The sequence below is a fragment of the Cetorhinus maximus genome, chromosome 7, assembly GCF_964194155.1.
Source record: "Cetorhinus maximus chromosome 7, sCetMax3.hap1.1, whole genome shotgun sequence".
Lineage (NCBI taxonomy): Eukaryota > Metazoa > Chordata > Chondrichthyes > Lamniformes > Cetorhinidae > Cetorhinus > Cetorhinus maximus.
Window position 1 is genome coordinate 80,033,623 of NC_135885.1, and position 17,272 is coordinate 80,050,894.

The 17,272-nt window shown below is 45.0% G+C and overlaps 1 protein-coding gene across 3 annotated transcripts in view; it reads left to right on the top strand.

Annotated features, from left to right (window-relative positions):
* LOC144682893 (protocadherin Fat 3-like) overlaps positions 1-17,272 on the top strand; it is a 689,075-nt gene that overhangs the window by 22,319 nt on the left and 649,484 nt on the right. The gene's annotated exons all lie outside the window — the stretch shown is intronic.

Consider the following 17,272-nt stretch of genomic DNA (forward strand, 5'->3'; position numbering starts at 1 on the left):
TGCTATTCTGATGCCTGGACCGCTCAGGGGGCGCACTCCAGCACCCCCCAGATTGTGTGTCGGTGATAGTGGTTGCATGCTGCACTCCCCACAATCTGGCGCTGGAAAGGGGGACGCAGTGGATGATGAAGACGTTGACGCAGTGGATGGGGCTGCACACGATGAGTCCAGCACTGATTCTGAGGATGAGGAAGCACAGGGGAATGTTGAGGGGCTAAATGCTGACCTGGGACTACACCAAGGAGGCAGGGACACCCAGGAGACTTTAATCCAACGAACCTTCAGCTAGCTCCACACAAATGGATCAGCAGGACCAGCATTGCCTGGCGCTTCCATACTTGGCGCTTAAGTGCTACCTACATCTGCCACTTCATCAGCTGCAACTAAGGGCTTTGGACATAAACTTCAATGCCCACTCAAACACTCATGACATATATGTGAAACATACAAATGCTGAACAAAGGAGCCACCCTCAGCCATGGTAACACATCTGGTTTTAATTTAACCATCATAAGGTCACACAAAGTCAAACTAAAAAGTTTTTCAAGCATAAACAAATAATAATTCCCTAATCTAGGGCCAATGAACAAGCACCAGTGAGAAACCCTTGGTGTGCCTAACGCTTACGTTTATGGGTGCTACGTCTTGGTGTCGCCCCATCACTTGGAGTGGCATCTGAGTCAGCCTGCTGTCCTGTTGGCCTCGATGACCTTGGCGGTCATCCTTTGGCCCGGGGAGCCTGTGCTGGGCCCACCTGGGAGGGATCTGCCAGGTCCACAGTTGGCATCTCCCCAGTCGTTGCAGCCTCACCCGATGAAACAGTCACTGGGAGAGAGGCGGAGCAGCTGTTGCCCTCATCTGGAGCGCCATGAGAGGAGATCGCAGATATGACAGGCAGCTGCTCCGCCGACATGAGGCCTGGACCTCCCTGCTCACCATTGATGGATGGGCAACGAGCTGGGAAGCTTGAAGCCCACACCATCTCCCACATTGGCAATGACCAGCTGTGGCCATTGGCGCTGTGAGGGCTTGCAGGTCCGAGCATACCCCCAGGAGAAGCTGCTTGTTCTCCTGGAAGCCCCTCTCCACGAGAGTTGCCACTCTCTCCATGGAGGAAGCATGACGCTCTGCCGTGAGGCTCATTGCATCACTGATGCTCTGCGTGGACTCCTCTACCATGAACACCAAGCGAAGCACAGCCTCATGTGTCACTCCCGGATGCCCCTGTGCACCCGGCCGCATTTCCTGCAGCTGCTGCGTCGCGGACGGCTCCAGAAGCACATCATCAGGCACCGACTCAGCATGTGACTGGTCCCCCGCAGTCCTCTGATTGCTGGAGCCATTGGCACTCTCTGTCTGTGCCAGCTCCTCCAGCGATTGTGAAGTGCCCTCTCCACTGTGCCCCGGCATACTAGCAATGCCCACCGAGGTGCTCGTATCTATGTTGGTGCCTGCCTCGCAGAAATGGTGTGAAGCAGGTGAGAGTTGAGGGCCCTCAGGTGTGAGAGGGGGCATCTGGAATTGCTCCTGGCGGACAGGCTCTGATGATGCTGAAATGAACAACAAGGACAGTGGATCAGTTAGTGTGCACACAGTGACACACTTCATCCCTTTCCCCTGGCTCATTGTGCGCACAACCTTCCAGAGCCTATGGAGACGAATATTGGGAGGGTGGCAAATAGTCAGGAGGAGACCCTGACATTACAGGCGCATACAGACGGGATGGTCAGATGGCCTAAGGAATGCCAAATGGAATGTTATGTGGATAAGTGTGAGGTGATGCACCTGGGCAGGAGAAACAAGGTACAGAAATACACGAAGAATGGTAGGACCGTGGAAACAAAGGAGGATCAGAGGGACCTTGCTGGGCATGACGACAGGCCTGTTAAGGTAGCGGGACAGGTACATAGGGTGTTTAAGAAGGTAAATGCCATACTTGCCTTTATTAGCCAAGGAATAGAATATAGGAACAGGGAGGCCATGTTGCAAGTGCAGAAAACGCTGCCTAGGCCACAGCTATAGTTGTGCGTGCAGTTGTGAAATGCACTTCACGGGAGAGATGTGATTGGAGTGGAGAGAGTACAGAGGTCGTTGACCAGGATACTGGCTGGGCTGGAGAGTTTGACTTATGAGGAGACATAGCATAGACTAGGATTGCTTCTCCTAGAGCAGAGGAGATTGAGGGGTGACATTATTGGCGTTTATGACATTATGAGGGACATAGATAGGGTCGACAGAAAGGAACTTTTCCCCTTGGCGGAGGAATAAGTAACCTGGTTGCATCGATTTAAGGTAAGGGGCATGAGGTTCACAGGTGAGGTGATGAGCAACTTTTGCACACAATAATATGGGACGCACTGCCTGAAAGGATGGTGGATGCGGAAACCCTCCTAACATGTAATAAGTATTTGGATGTGCAGTTGCGATGCCATGGCATACAAGGCCATGGGGATAGTGGTCGGAAATGGGATAAGGCGACTTTGGAAGGTGCTTGACACATGCACCTTCGAAGGGCCGAGGGACCTTTGTCTATGACCCACACCTCTGACTCTATCAGTCTGTAAATGAGCAATGTTGCAACAATAACGAATCAAACAATCATCAGTGCTGTGGATGGTGGAAGGACAGAGCGGATCTCACTGTTGACCTCAGATACCTAGCCGTTCCACCCCAGCTTCACTGACACCAGTTGACCTGGGCGCATGGCGCCTCTCAAGATCCAGGGCCTCCTCAAAGAGGGCAGCAAGACAGTCATCAGAAAAGTGAGGGGCACATTGGCCCCCTGCTGGCCTATCCTGCAGCCTGCCCTGCTCCTGTGGCAGACCCTGCAGCCTGCCCTGCTCCTCTGCCCTTCCCTCCGGCGTACCCTACTCAGCCGACCCCCTGCGGTGTGACCTCGACGTGGCCATTGTGAGCAGCCTACAGGAGACTGCCAGGCCTCCTTTCAACAGACTGCCAGGTCACCATTGGACCCGGCAGTCTATGCACGCCCGCCGCCGCCCGCACACTCCCTCTATTCATGGGAGTCGGAAATGCGCTGGGTGGGCCTTAATTGGCCCGCCCGCGCAAAATGGCAGCACGGCCCCAATTGCGGGCGCTGATGGGGTCAGCGCCCGCCTGCGGCCGCTCCTGCTCTGCCTGCCCAACAGACAGAAAACTCTGCCCCTGGGGGAGGCAGCTGCACAGTGCAAGGTCAGAATTGTAATCAATTTGAATGATTTTAATAATGCACCTGCAAACAAATGACAAGGATGTTCTCTTCCTGGGTCAGAGGCTTGCTATTGTGCCCATACCTCCTGGAGACGGATGTCTGTGACAGTTTTGGTATAGATGCCACACCCCTTGCAAAGATGATGCCTCCATTGAGTTTCTGCTGCTCCTGCTGCTTGGATCTCAGCAACACTCTCACTGGTGAGACAGTGAAGGCTGCTAACTGCAATGGTCCATGATGTGTCAGACTCCCCTTCCAGAATCTACCCACCACCCTTAATTGTACAGTGAAGCGGGAGGCAGCCTGCTAGTTGACCACCTCCTGCCAGATTTTGCCAGTGGACACACTAATGGAAGGAGTGAGTTCGGGACCTGGAAATGGTCCTGATGCTCAATGACTTTCTAAGCACAGAAGGTTCTGGTCAGTGCCACACAATCACTAATGTTCTGCCCGATCTCTTGCAGAACAAGTGTCACTTAGGTGACACAGAATAGAAGGCCACAGAGCAGACATGGCAGAGGGCAAGGCTGCCTGTGTCTCCTGAATGCCATGGAGGAGATGGCTCTTCACATCACGGGCCTGGCTGTGATGGGGCCTGTAATGTCCGATGTTGCTGGTAGCATTGAGGATGACAACATGTTCTTGCCTCATGCCCCTTTACAACTCCCAGCTCACCCTCATCCAACTATCGGACATGAAGAGCAAGTTGCAAATATGTGACCTGAACCTCTTGCTTCCCACCCCACCCCACTTTCCTTACACCAGCCTTCCCTTCCAAGATCCTGCTTCCAGAAGTGCTAGAACTACCGTTTGCCTAACCACTGCAGCACCAGGAGAAGTGAAAAGAATAACAGCATAGTACTAATGAACAGGCCCCATCACTTGATCAGACACTCACTGACACCAGCTCAGATATTTGGGCCAAACGTACTCTGAAGGCTAGTATAGAATTGGGCTTAGCACATGGAGGGCCATCAGGGCATGAGTGACTTGCAGCCAGTCCAGGGGTAAAGGATGGTTCAGTTGCCAGCTCTCAAGAAGACAAGGTGGCAGATGAATATTGCTGCAGAGGACTCCGATGTGGACCTTGATGAAGCAACATACAGGAGAGTGCTGATGGGCATGCACACTGAGATATTGGGAACATTGGTTGGCCTGTCACTGTCAAGGCACGTGGAGGAGTTGGGTTCTAAGTTGGCAGAGGGGATCACGCAGAGCTTGCCCTCTGTAATCTTTGCTGCATTCTCCTGTCATGCTGCCACTGCTGTCCCCTACCCCCAATGCCCCAACATGCTCCCTAGCCCTGTGAGAATGTGCTAACACCCTCTGGCAAATCCAGAATTTCACCAAAAACGCCTATTCAAAACACTCTAGAATTCTAGAAGACACTTTCTATAGACACATTTCCAAAATATCGCTTATCTACAATTTGGGCCCATCTTACATTTCTGCATCTGTTGTTTGCAGGATGAGTTAGGGACATGTTGCCTGCAATTTCCATGCCCAAATTAGGAATCCGAGTGTCACATCAGCTAGTTGGAGAGCATCCTTTCACCGTTCTCTGATCCATGGAGGGGAAACCCCTACCTGCACCCTTCTACTAACAGAACACTGCATGGGCCACACTGGAAATAGATGGTGGTACAGGGGGACATAGCAGACTGGTGCAAGGCCTCGTCAATATGTGAGGCAATTTCTCACCCCATAAATCCAGTAGAGTGATTTGGAATTTTAAGTATCCACAAAATGATACAGAATATATACTTTTATTACTTTGTTTTCAAGATATTTATATTATAATTACTACAATAAGCATTATGTTTTCTGTCAAAGCCAACCACTACTCCAAGCTCAACCTGCAGAGCAAAGGTAACCATCACTCCTTCTCTCCACAACCTTTAACCTTTCTCAACTCCCTCCTGTACCCTCGCCTCCATGAAGAGTATGGTGTTCATAGACTTCATTGTCATGGACTGAGACCATCCATTCAGTTTCCCCTGCTGTTCTCCTTTTCCCCACTCCAAACCAAACCTATACCCTGGTTCCTCCCTTCCCCAGACCATAATCCACACCCTTCTCTAGTTTCTCTCCAACTCTCCTGATGCCTACTCATGCTCCTTTGACCCTATTCCTACTAAACTGCTAGCTCCAAATATTTCCCTTCCACTCCCCAATGATAATTAATACTGAAAGTGTTTCCATCTTCTTAGGTATTGTCCCCTTCACTTAAAATTACTACCTTTAACATTTCTCCCAGCATCCCTGGGAATCTTGATCCCCTCCCTTGCAAACTACTGACCTATGGTCAATCTTCCTTTTGTCACGACTCACTGGGGATAATGCGCTGTAGTATCAAACCCCACTGTTCGCCGAGCTGCGACAAATGTGAAAAGTTTGACCAAACCACCAGATTGCTCCAATTCTACCTAAATATTTAATTTAGGATAACAAAATATGAGCACCAGGTTTATAAACTTGATAAGTAAGTAACTGTTTATTGCACAAACTGTCATTAACCAGTGGCAAAAGAAAGAAACATGAACTGCTAATTTCTAACTCTATAACCTAAACTCTACCCCTTCTTAAATCCCTATGCACACACATACAAGACACATAAGACATAGAAAAACATAGATTTTAAGGGTGGGATAAAGCAGTTCAATAGCACTAATTCTGCAGTACAGGATTCGATGGGTTGATTTTGATCGATGTCTTCCAAATTCCTTTCAGTCCTTGTTGATGACACAAGGTGGTCATACAGCACTTTCAGTATTTAGTTCACTAGGTGAGCACTTGCCTTTCAATGTCTCTAACAGTGATTTTCCGCTTTGTTTCTTGGCAGGGGCTTTCAGAGAGAGAGCAGGTTATAGAGATATGAGAAGAAAAAGCAAGGTAGCTATTATTGTGGAATTACTGGAATCTTCCACACACAGGAGAGGGAGGTTTTAGGTCTTGTTCCTTTCATGCTAGGAGCTATTCCTGCTGCCCCGCTCTCACACAAAACCTCGTCACCTGGTCATGAGCCAATTAGAACGTTGTTGCCAGGTAGCTACCTTGGTCCAGGACTCCTTTCCAACACCATCCTGTCTTTCGTGGCACACTCTGTTCCAGGACAATAACATTGTATACATCGCTCATCCTGTTCCCGTGGACATGTCTTTCAACCTGCAACCATTGTAATTTTAATCACCAGTTCAATAGAAAATAAAAAGATATGTTCTTCACAACAGTCCAACAGGAATAAAAGATATGTTCCTTACAGTTTCATCTCCTTGAAAAGTTCTTTGAAGTGTTGTCACTTAGCAAATCCATATCTGTCCCTCTTGTAACTCCAGACTTCCTCCTCGGCACAGCATCTATATGACCGTAACCAAGGTAACAATTGAGCTGTGACTGTGATCATAGCGCATCATCCCTGTACTTTGCTAAGCCTTTGACATGGCAAACCACACTCCTTCTTGAGTTCTTTGCCCCAAGGCAGGACCGCCTCACAGCAAAGTGATTTCCACATGGGTAGGGCATCCACTCCACTCCAGCTGGAACGGGAAATGAACCCCATGCTGTTGGCGCCAATCTGATCCACATTGGCTGTCCAAAGTCCAAAGATGCTTTGGACTTTGTAAGTGAAGAAACTTATCCTCATCTCAGTCCTAAATGGCTGACCTCTTATTTTGAGATTGTGACCTCCTAGTTCTGGATTCCTCAGTTAGGGGATGCATTTGCCCTATCGAGGCCCTTAAAAAATGTATTTGCTTCAATTAGATTATCTCCCATTCTTCTAAATTCTAGAGAATATAATCAAACCAATTTTTCCTTCTAGGACAATCTCCTCTTCCCAAGAATCAACTTTGTGAATCTTCATTCTGCTCCCTCAAAGGCAAGTATATAATTCCTTCGGTAAGAAGACCGAAACTGTATACAGCATTCTAGGTGTGGTCTCACCAAGGCAGTTGCAGTAAGACTTCTGTATACTTCAACCCCTTTGTGATAAAAGCTAATATATCATTTTCCTTCCTAATTGTCGGCATACCTGCATGTTAACTTTTGGTGATTTGTGTACAATGATACACAGGATCATCTGAATGCCAACATTTCCCATCTCTTACTATTTTTTAAAAAAAATCTGTTTTTATTATCCATACCAAAGTGGATAATTTCACACTTCCAAATATTATATTCCATTTGCCATGTTCCTGTCCACTCACCTAACCTGCCTATATCTCTTTGCATCATCCTCACAGCTTACTTTCCCACCTAACTTGTATTGCCAGCAAACCTGGATACATTACATTGGACCCCCTTATCTAAGCGTCTATTGTTATAGGTTATAAACAGTTGAGGCACAAGCAACAATCCTTGTGCTATCCTACTAGTTACAGCCTGCCAATATGAAAATGACCTGTTTATTCCTTTTGTCTGTCTATTGTCCATTAACCAAACCTCAATCCATGCCAATAGATTATACCCTAATTTTGTGTAATAACCTCTTATTTGACACTTATCAAATGTTTTTTTTTAAAAATCCAAATACACTGGTTTCTCTTTATCCATCCTGCTAGTTATATCCACAAAATAAAGCATTAAAATTAGTCCATCTGTATATGCAAAAATCACATTTTAGATGCCACATCTTACAGCAGCAGATTAAATTTTAAATGTGTTTGTAAAGATAAAAATAATTTACAAGTTTTTTGAACCCTTGATGCTTCATAATGGTGAAAGAACGAGCTAAATTCTACAGCTGTACATTAAAATAAACCTCGGGCTGGATTTTATGACCCTCCACCAGCATGTTTAAAGGCAGGGAGGCTCATAAAATGCAACGCGGAGACTGTCTGCTGCCTTCCCATCCTCCATTTTACAGGAGGTGGTGGAGGTGTCGGGCAGCCCGCTCACCCTTGAACCTATTGAGGCCTGTAAGTGGCCAATTAATGTTTCCTTCCCCCCCACCCTCCCCCCCAACCCCTGCTGCTATTTTACCAGCAGGAAGGAAAGGCCCAGGCCAAATTGGTAGCCGAGCAGCTTTTACTGGGCAAGCTGGTATCGGGCAAGAAGTGGGCTTCTCCTTTGGAGGGGCCCTATGCCTATTGGAGTCAGCCCCCCAAGGTCATAAACCCCATTTAAACATTCCCTCGTGGCCCCTCAAATCCGTACTCCCACCTCCCTCAATGCCTCGCTGTGGCATGCTAGCCAGCCCCTGCCAATATCCTGCGCTTATCTGAAGTCCAGCTTCCATAATGCCATCTGCTCTGGGTCTGCCCATAGTCCTGCGAACGGCCATTGCTTGAACCTGGTGCAGTTGGGACTACAAAGCTGCTGGCCAATCAGATTGGTGGGCAATTCTCTAAGGCAGGGGTCTTCATCCCCTCAGAGGGGATGTGGGTAGAAGTCTCCCCCTGAGCCAATTACCACTCCTCTGAGCATAAAATGCTGTGGTGCAGCGGCTTTTTTGCGCTTGGACTCCTGACTGACTTTTTAGTTGGGAGGGGGGAAGGGGGCAGAGATGCTGGGGGGGTAATGGGGGTGGTTGGTGGGTAACACAGAACCCCATAAAATCCTCTATCAACAACTTGTTTACTGATGTTCACTTTGGGTTCCAACAGGATTACCTGGTTCCAGGTTTCATTACAGCTTTGATCATATTATGGATAAAAGAGCTTAATTGCAGAGGTGAGATGAGTCACTGCCCTTGACATCAAGGCAGCATTTGGCTGTGTGGCATCAAGACACCTTAGCAAAATTGAAGTCAGTGGGAATTAGGGTGGAGGCTTCCACTTGTTGGAGTCATACCTAGCACAAAGGAAGATGAATATGGCTGTTGGAAACCAATCATCTTACCATCAGGATGTTGCTGTGAGAGCTCCTCAGGGTAGTGTTCAAGGCCCAACCATCTTCAGCTGCTTCATCAACGACCTTCCCTTCCAGGTCTAAAATGTGGGGGTGATTGCACAGTGTTCAGTTTCATTTGCAATATCTTGTGCTGCATGCAGCAAAACCTGGCCAATGTTCAAGCTTGGGCTGATAAATGGTAAATAACATTTATGCCCCACAAGTGGCAGGCAATGACAATCTCCAATAGTCTAAAAGTCTAACTAATCCCTTGATATTTAACGACATTATAATAATTGAATCCTCCACCATTAACATCCTAAGGGCTCACTATTGAACAGAAATGTAACTGGACCAGCCACATAAATACTGTGGTAATAAGAACAGATCAGAGGTTGGGCATTCTGTGGTGAGTAACTCACCTCTTGACTCCCAAAGTGTTTCCACCATGTAAAAGGCACAAGTCAGGAGTGTGGTGGTAATACTCCCTGCGACGTCAACAACACTCAAGAAACTCAATATTATTCAGGATAAAGCAGCCCACTTGATAGGTATCCCATCCACCACCTTAACAATTTACTCCTTCCACCTTGGTGCATCATGACTGCAATATGTACCAACCATAAGATGCACAGCAGTAACTCACCAAGGCTTCTTTGACAGCATTTCCAAACTGTCAACCTCTACCTCCAAGAAGGATATGGGCAGCAGGCGCATCGAAATACTACCACCTGTAAGTATCCCTCCAAATCACACAATATCTTGACCTTGAAATATATCACTGTTCCTTCATTGATACTGAATCAAAACCCTGGAGCTCCCTACCTAACAGTGGTAATGGAGTGTGACTGCCGCAGTTCAAGATGGCAGCTCACCATTATATTCTGAAGTGCAATTAGGGATGGACAATAAATATTGGCCTTGCCGGTGATGTTCACATCAATGAGTTTTTAAAAAGTTAAGAATCAGCGGCCAGAATCTGTTGGAGACCACAGACATGAGCCAGCATGGCAGTGCATGAGTTAGGATTAGCTAAATAGAAAGCTGTTGAAGTCACATATTTTATAGCTAGAGAGTTCTTAAGAAGGCTCCAAGAAGAATGATGATGATGGTTGATTCATACAAAAAATTCCAGGCTTGCTACTCACGCTTATTTCAAGTGAAGAAGCGTACTATCCTCTTCTACCCGTTAAACAGACAGTACCTTTTTAATCTAAGTAAATAGGCTAAATGTAACCAAGCAGACAAAAAGTTTTCATTATTGTATATTGAAAATTATATGAATTTTTCAATCCTTGTAAACTTGAAGAGTAGGATAATTACTTGAACGTAGGACTTCAAAATCTACTGGTACTTTGTATTGTGAAGGATAAAACTAGTATTAATATCTAACGACCCAATGTCAACTGTGATTTTTCTAATGTGAAAACTAGTGTTTTCAAATGCCTAATGTAATTACATCACTACTAAGCTGCTGTAATGGCATCAGCTTACAGTGTGCGCTCTGAAATGCTGAGTTGGCTTTTTATTCTAGTGGAAACTAGTTGAATTGTTATTTTGAATAATATATTTTATTCTCTGCAAGTTTCCTTGTTTATTTTCTTCTTGACCTTAAAGATTGGTTATTTTTAAGATTTGTACCTTTCTGTGTATAAAATATGTAACTATGATTGTAAATATGCATTGGAAAGTGCAGTGGATGCTATTTTTTCCATAATTCCTGTATGTTCTAAAAAACAGTTGTTTACCTTCTGTGGTTTATGTTTCCACAGCCAGCCACCAGAACAGTGAATATGAAATAGAGGGGAAGATTTATATGGGTGATTTTTAACAGTCACAATATAAACTGGGTCAAAGTGGGGAACAGATTTTAGAATTTATCTAGCACTACTACAAGTATTGCTTGATTTAATTCTTGGAAAATGAAGGGAGACAAATACCTGATGTAAGAGTAGTAGAAAAAAGTTGGTGGACTCATTATTCACATGGAAAAGAATAACAAAGAATAAAATATAAGGGTGCTGATCTGCAAAAAGGTAATCTCCATTGAGAAAGGAAGGGTTTGGCCCAAATTAACTGAACTGGATGTTTAGCAAACAGGATGATAGCTCCAACCAAAGTACTCTACAATCGTGACTATGGTGCCTTTTCCGTCCTCATCCACCTTGATTTCTCTGCAGCCTTTAACATGGACGATTGTACCATCCTTCTCAAATACTTGTCTGATGTTCTGCCTTCCCAATGCAGCATCCAATTTTTCTCTTCAGTGACTTCAGTCTTCAGCAAAGGCCTCAGCTTCATTCCCTTACATCCCACTTCAATGAATTTCAAGCTTTGCACAATATTGAACTCTTCTTCCTTCATCTCTGTGCACATTTCTTTGGGCTTTCCCTTTAGTCTTTCCCTAACCACCACCCACTAATCCCCCTACCCCACCACCAATCCCACACTGTGGGATTCTTCCATCATAAGATTTCTAATTCCATCTTGACCTATATCTATGGCCTTTAATCTCTCTAGATCTTCTCAATGAGGACTGCTGGCATGGAATTCACTCTCTCAATTCCTCTACTTCCCTTACTTTATCCAACTCCCTATGAACTTGCAAACTCTGTTCTCTTGGGTCCAACCCTAACTTTGTCATTCAATCTGCTACCAAGGGTGGTGTTGTTTTGTATGGCAAACTGACCTCTACCATGGAGGCTGAATGTCAACTCTCCAACTTCTCCTCCTATTTCCTCCGATCTCAACCCCACCATTGCACATCAAACCATTACTTCCCAGATTGTTGCTGATCTCATACGAACATACGAACAAGGAGCAGGAGTAGGCCATTCAGCCTCTTGAGCCTGCTCTGCCATTTAATAAGATAATGGCCGATCTGATAGTAACCTGAAATCTGCATCCCATCTACCGCCAATAACCTATCACCCCCTTGCTTGCCAAGAATCTATCTAACTCTGCCTTAAAAATATTCAGACTCTGCTTCCAAAACCTTCTGAGTAAGAGAGTTCCAAAGACTCATGACCCTCTGAGTGAAAAAAAAACCTCATTTCTGTTTTAAATGGGCAACCTCTTATTTTTAAACAGTGATACCTAGTTCTATATTCTCCCACAAGAGGAAACATTCTCTCCACATCCACTCTGTCAAGACCCCTCAGGATCTTATATGCTTCAATCAAGTCGCCTTTTATTCTTCTAAACTCCAATGGACACAAGCCTAGTCTATCTAACCTTTCCTCATAAGACAACCACCTATTCCAAGTATTAGTTGGTAAACCTTCCCTGAACTGCTTCCAATGCATTTACATTATTCCTTAAATAAGATGACCAATGTTGTACACAGTACTCCAAATGTAGTCTCACCAAGCCCTGTACAACTGAACCATAACCTCCCTATTTTTGTATTCAATTCCCCTTATGATAAATGATAATTCTATCAGCTTTCCTAATTACTTGCTGCACTTGCAGACTAGCCTTTTGTGCTTCATGGACTAGGACACCCAGATCCCTCTGCACCTCAGAGTTCTGTAATCTCTCGCCATTTAGGTAATATGCTTCTCTTTTATTCTTTCTGGACAGTTTCACATTTTCCCACGTTAAATTCCATCTGCCAGTTCTTTGCCAACTTACTTAACCTATCTATATCTTTTTGTAGCCTCCTTATGCCCTGTTCACAACTTATTTTCCTACCTATCTTTGTGTCATCAGCAAAATTGGCAACCACCCCTTCATCCAAGTCATTTATATAAATTGTAAACAGTTGAGGTCCTGGCACTGATCCCCATGGCACGCCACTCATTACAACTTGCCAACTTGAAAAAGACCCAGTTAAGACTACTCTCTGCTTGCTGTTAGCCAGACAATCTTCTATCCATGCCAAAAGTTACCCCGTATACCATGCGCTTTTATTTTCCACAATAACTTTTGATGTGGCACTTTATCGAATCCTTCTGGAAATCGAAGTACAGTACATCCACAGTTCCCCTTTATCCACAGCACATGTTACTTCCTCAAATAATTCCAATAAGTTGGTTAAACATGATCTCCCTCTCACAAAACCATGTTGGCTCTGCCTGATTGCTGTGAGCTTATCCAAGTGCCCTACTATAGCTTATTTATAATAGCCTCTAACATTTTCCCTATGACAGATGTTAAGCTAACTAGCCTGTAGTTTCCTGCTTTCTGTCACTCCTGCGCCACTTTTTGAATAATGGAGTTACATTTGCTATCTTCTAATCCAATGGGACCTCCCCTAAACCTAGGGAATTTCGGAAAGTTAAAACTAATGCATCAACTATCTCACTAGCCACTTATTTTAAGACCCTAGGGTGAAGTCCATCATGACCTGATATTTCACCTCTCTTCTATTTTTACTTAGTTCTGTTGAAGGGTCATTCGGACTTGAAACGTTAACTGTGTTCCTCTCCGCAGATGCTGCCAGACTTGCTGAGTTTTTCCAGGTATTTTTGTTTTTGACCTGAGCTCTTGTCAGCCCGCAGCTCCAACAATTTACTCAGTACTGCTTCTCTGGTGACTGTAATTTTCCTGACTTCCTTCACCACTTCCATTTCCTGGTTGTTAGCTGCTTCTGGGATGTTACTTGTATCTTCTATAGTGTAGACTGATGCAAAATACCTGTTCAATGCATCTGTCATCTCTTTTCTTTCCATTATCATTACTCCATTCTCACTTTCTATAGGATCAATGCTCACTTTGTTAACTCTTTTCTAAATATGTATTAAAATTGTTACCATCTGTTTTTATATTTCTGGCCAGCTTACACACAGACTCTAATTTTTCCCTCCTCATTAGTCTTTTAGTCATTCTTTGCTGTTGCTTATAATCTGTCTAATCATCTGGTCTTCAGCCTATCTTTGCACAATTGTATGCTTTTTCTTTAAGTTTGATACTATCTTTAGCCTTTCTAGTTAACCACAGATGGTTTGACCGTCCCTTTTTGTTACTTGTTGGACTGTATCTATTCTGTGCATCTGAAATATCCCCATAAATACTAGGCACTGCATCTGTATAAACCTATCCCTTAACCTAATTTGCCAATTCACTTTCGCCAGCTCAGCTTTAAAGCCCTCGTAATTGCCCTTATTTAAGTTTAAAAACTTAATCTCAGACCCACTCCTCTCTCCCTCAAACTGAATGTAAAATTCAATCATATTAGGGTTGCTGCTTCCTAGGGCTGCCTTCACTATGAGATCATTCATTACTCTGATCTCATTGCACAATACCAGGCCTAGAATAGCCTGCTTTCTGGCTGGCTCCAGAACAAGCTGTTCCAAGAAACTACCCTGAAAACATTCAATATACTCCTCATGTAGGCTACCTTTGCCTCTGGCTTTTCCAGTCTATATGTAAATTAAAACCTCCCATGAATATTACCATACCTCTCTGACAAGCTCCAATTATTTCCTCCTTTATGCTCAACTCTACCATGTGGCTACAGTTAGTGGGCCTGTACACAACTCCCACAAGTGACTTCTTGCCTTTACCATTTCTCATCCCTACTCAAACCGTTTCCACATCCTGGCTTCCTGAACTAAGGTCATCCCTCTCTATTGTGCTAATACCATCAATAACTAACAGAGTCACCCTTCCACTTTTTCCACACTTTCTGTCCTTCCTAAATATCCTGTACCCTTCAGTATTCAGGTCCCAATCCATGTCATCCTGCAGCCATGTCTCCGAATGGCTTTCAAATCGTAATTATTTATTTCTATGTGTGCTCTCAGTACATCTGTTTTGTTTCGAATGCTATGTGCATTCAGATACTGAGCTTTTTATCCTTTTATTCTTTCTATAACCTCTAGTTTCATCTGTTGATTTACTGTTAGATTTGTACTCCCTATCCCTTCCTGTCACGGTCTGTTTTTCATTTCCTGTAATAATACCTTTCTCTTTTGCCTTGTCTCTACTCTTTGGTTTACCACATCTTCCCAAATTTGATCCCTTGCCCCCACTATTTAGTTTAAAAACCCTTTCTACTTCCCAAGTTATGTGGCTCGCAAGAACACTGGACCCAGTACGGTTTGGGTGTAAACTGTCCCAGTGGTACAGATCCCATTTTCCCCAGTATTGGTGCCAGTGCCCCACGAACTGGAACCCACTTCTCCAACACCTGTCTTTAAGCCACCCTTTCATCTCCCTAATCTGATTTCTCCTATGCCAATTTGCACGTGGCTCAGGTAATAACCCAGAGATAATGGCCTTTGAGGGTCTGCTTCTTAATTTGGTGCCGAGGTCCTCATACTGACGATGCAGAACCTCCTTCTTTGTCCTGCCTACGTCACTGGAATTTACATGAACCACGATGGCCTTCACCTCCCACTGCAAATTCCTCTCCAGCCCCAAGCATATGTCCTGAACCCTGGCACAGGGCACGTAACACAGCTGTCTGGACTCACGCTCTTTGCTGCAGAGAATGGTGTCAATCCCTCTGACTATACTATCCCCTACTACCACTACATTCGTTTTTGCTCCCCCCTCACTTGAATAGCTTCCTGTACCATAGTGCCATGGCCAGCCTGCTCATCCACTTTGTGGACCTGGCTTTCATCCATATAGGTTGTGAGCACTTCAAACCTGTTTGCAATGTCTGAGGCTCCTCCACTATTGCCTGCATGGTCCCTTTACCTGCCTCACAGTCACATCCTCCTGTCCCTCACTGCTGATCAAAACAGACGACCCTATTCTAAAAGGTCTGACTGTCTTCTGGAACTAAGAGTCCAGGTATTTTTCACCCTCCCTTATGTTTCGCAGTGTCTGCAGTTCAGCTTCCAGATCAATAACCCTGATCTGGAATTCCTCCAACTACTTACACTTTCTGCTGACAGGTTTGTCTTGGATTGCCTTGGTGTTCAAAAGACCCCACATTCCACAGTTGCAACGTAACACCTGTCCTGCCACAGTTACCTATGTTATTTAGCTAATATAATTTAATTACTTTCTTAATTAACTTGAAGTAATTCCTATGTATGTTACAATTTGCTGTGCTTATTAAATGCTATTACCACTGACAACTAAAAGTTATACATTTCTTAACTACACAGGGTATGCGTTTTAGATGATTATTTTAATTATTTTATTTTGATTCTGAAGTTTTAGTTCTATTTTATTTTTACATCTACCTTAACTCCTATGTCCTAAGCTGGCCATTAACACACTGTTCCTAAAAATAAGCGTTTACCGGCCAATCAACTTATAAAAGTACAGTACCTACATTATTTTAAAACCTAGGAACAGAATAAACCTTAACCACTTACTAGATACTCACCAGGTACTCATCAAACAACTAGCTTCTTCTCCAACCAGTCAAATAGCTTCTTTACTGTGATGTCACTATTGATTTTCTTGGACCGTTTTCAAACTCCTGACCGCGTCCCCACTCACACTGTTTTCAATCTCCTGACCGCGTCCCCACACACACTGTTTTCAATCTCCTAACCGCGTCCCCACACACGCTGTTTTCAATCTCCTGACCGCGTCCCCACACACGCAGTTTTCAATCTTCTGACCGCGTCCCCCCTCACGCTGTTTTCAATCTCCTGACCGCGTCCCCCCTCACACTGTTTTCAATCTCCTGACCGCGTCCCCACTCACGCTGTTTTCAATCTCCTGACCGCGTCCCCACACACGCAGTTTTCAATCTTCTGACCGCGTCCCCACACACACTGTTTTCAATCTCCTGACCGCGTCCCCACTCACGCTGTTTTCAATCTTCCGACCGCCTCTCCACTCACGCAGTTTTCAATCTCCTGACCATGTCCCCACTCATGTTGCTGTCAATCTCCTGACCACGTCCACACTCACGCTGTTGTCAATCTCCTGACCGCGTCCCCACTCACGTTGTTGTCAATCTCCTGACTGCGTCCCCACTCACGCTGTTTTCAATCTCCTGACCACGTCCACATTCACGCTGTTTTCAATCTCCTAACCGCGTCCCCACTCACGTTGTTGTCAATCTCCTGACCGTGTTCCCACTCACGCTGTTTTCAATCTCCTGACCTCGTCCCCACTCACGCTGTTTTCAATCCCCTGACCTCGTCCCCACTCACGCTGTTTTCAATCTCCTGACCTCATCCCCACTCACGCTGTTTTCAATCTCTTGACCGCGTCCCCACTCACATTATTGTTAATCTTCCGACCGTGTCCCCAATCACACTGTTTTCAATCTCCCGACTGCCTCTCCATTTGCGCTGTTTTCAGATTTTCAGATGG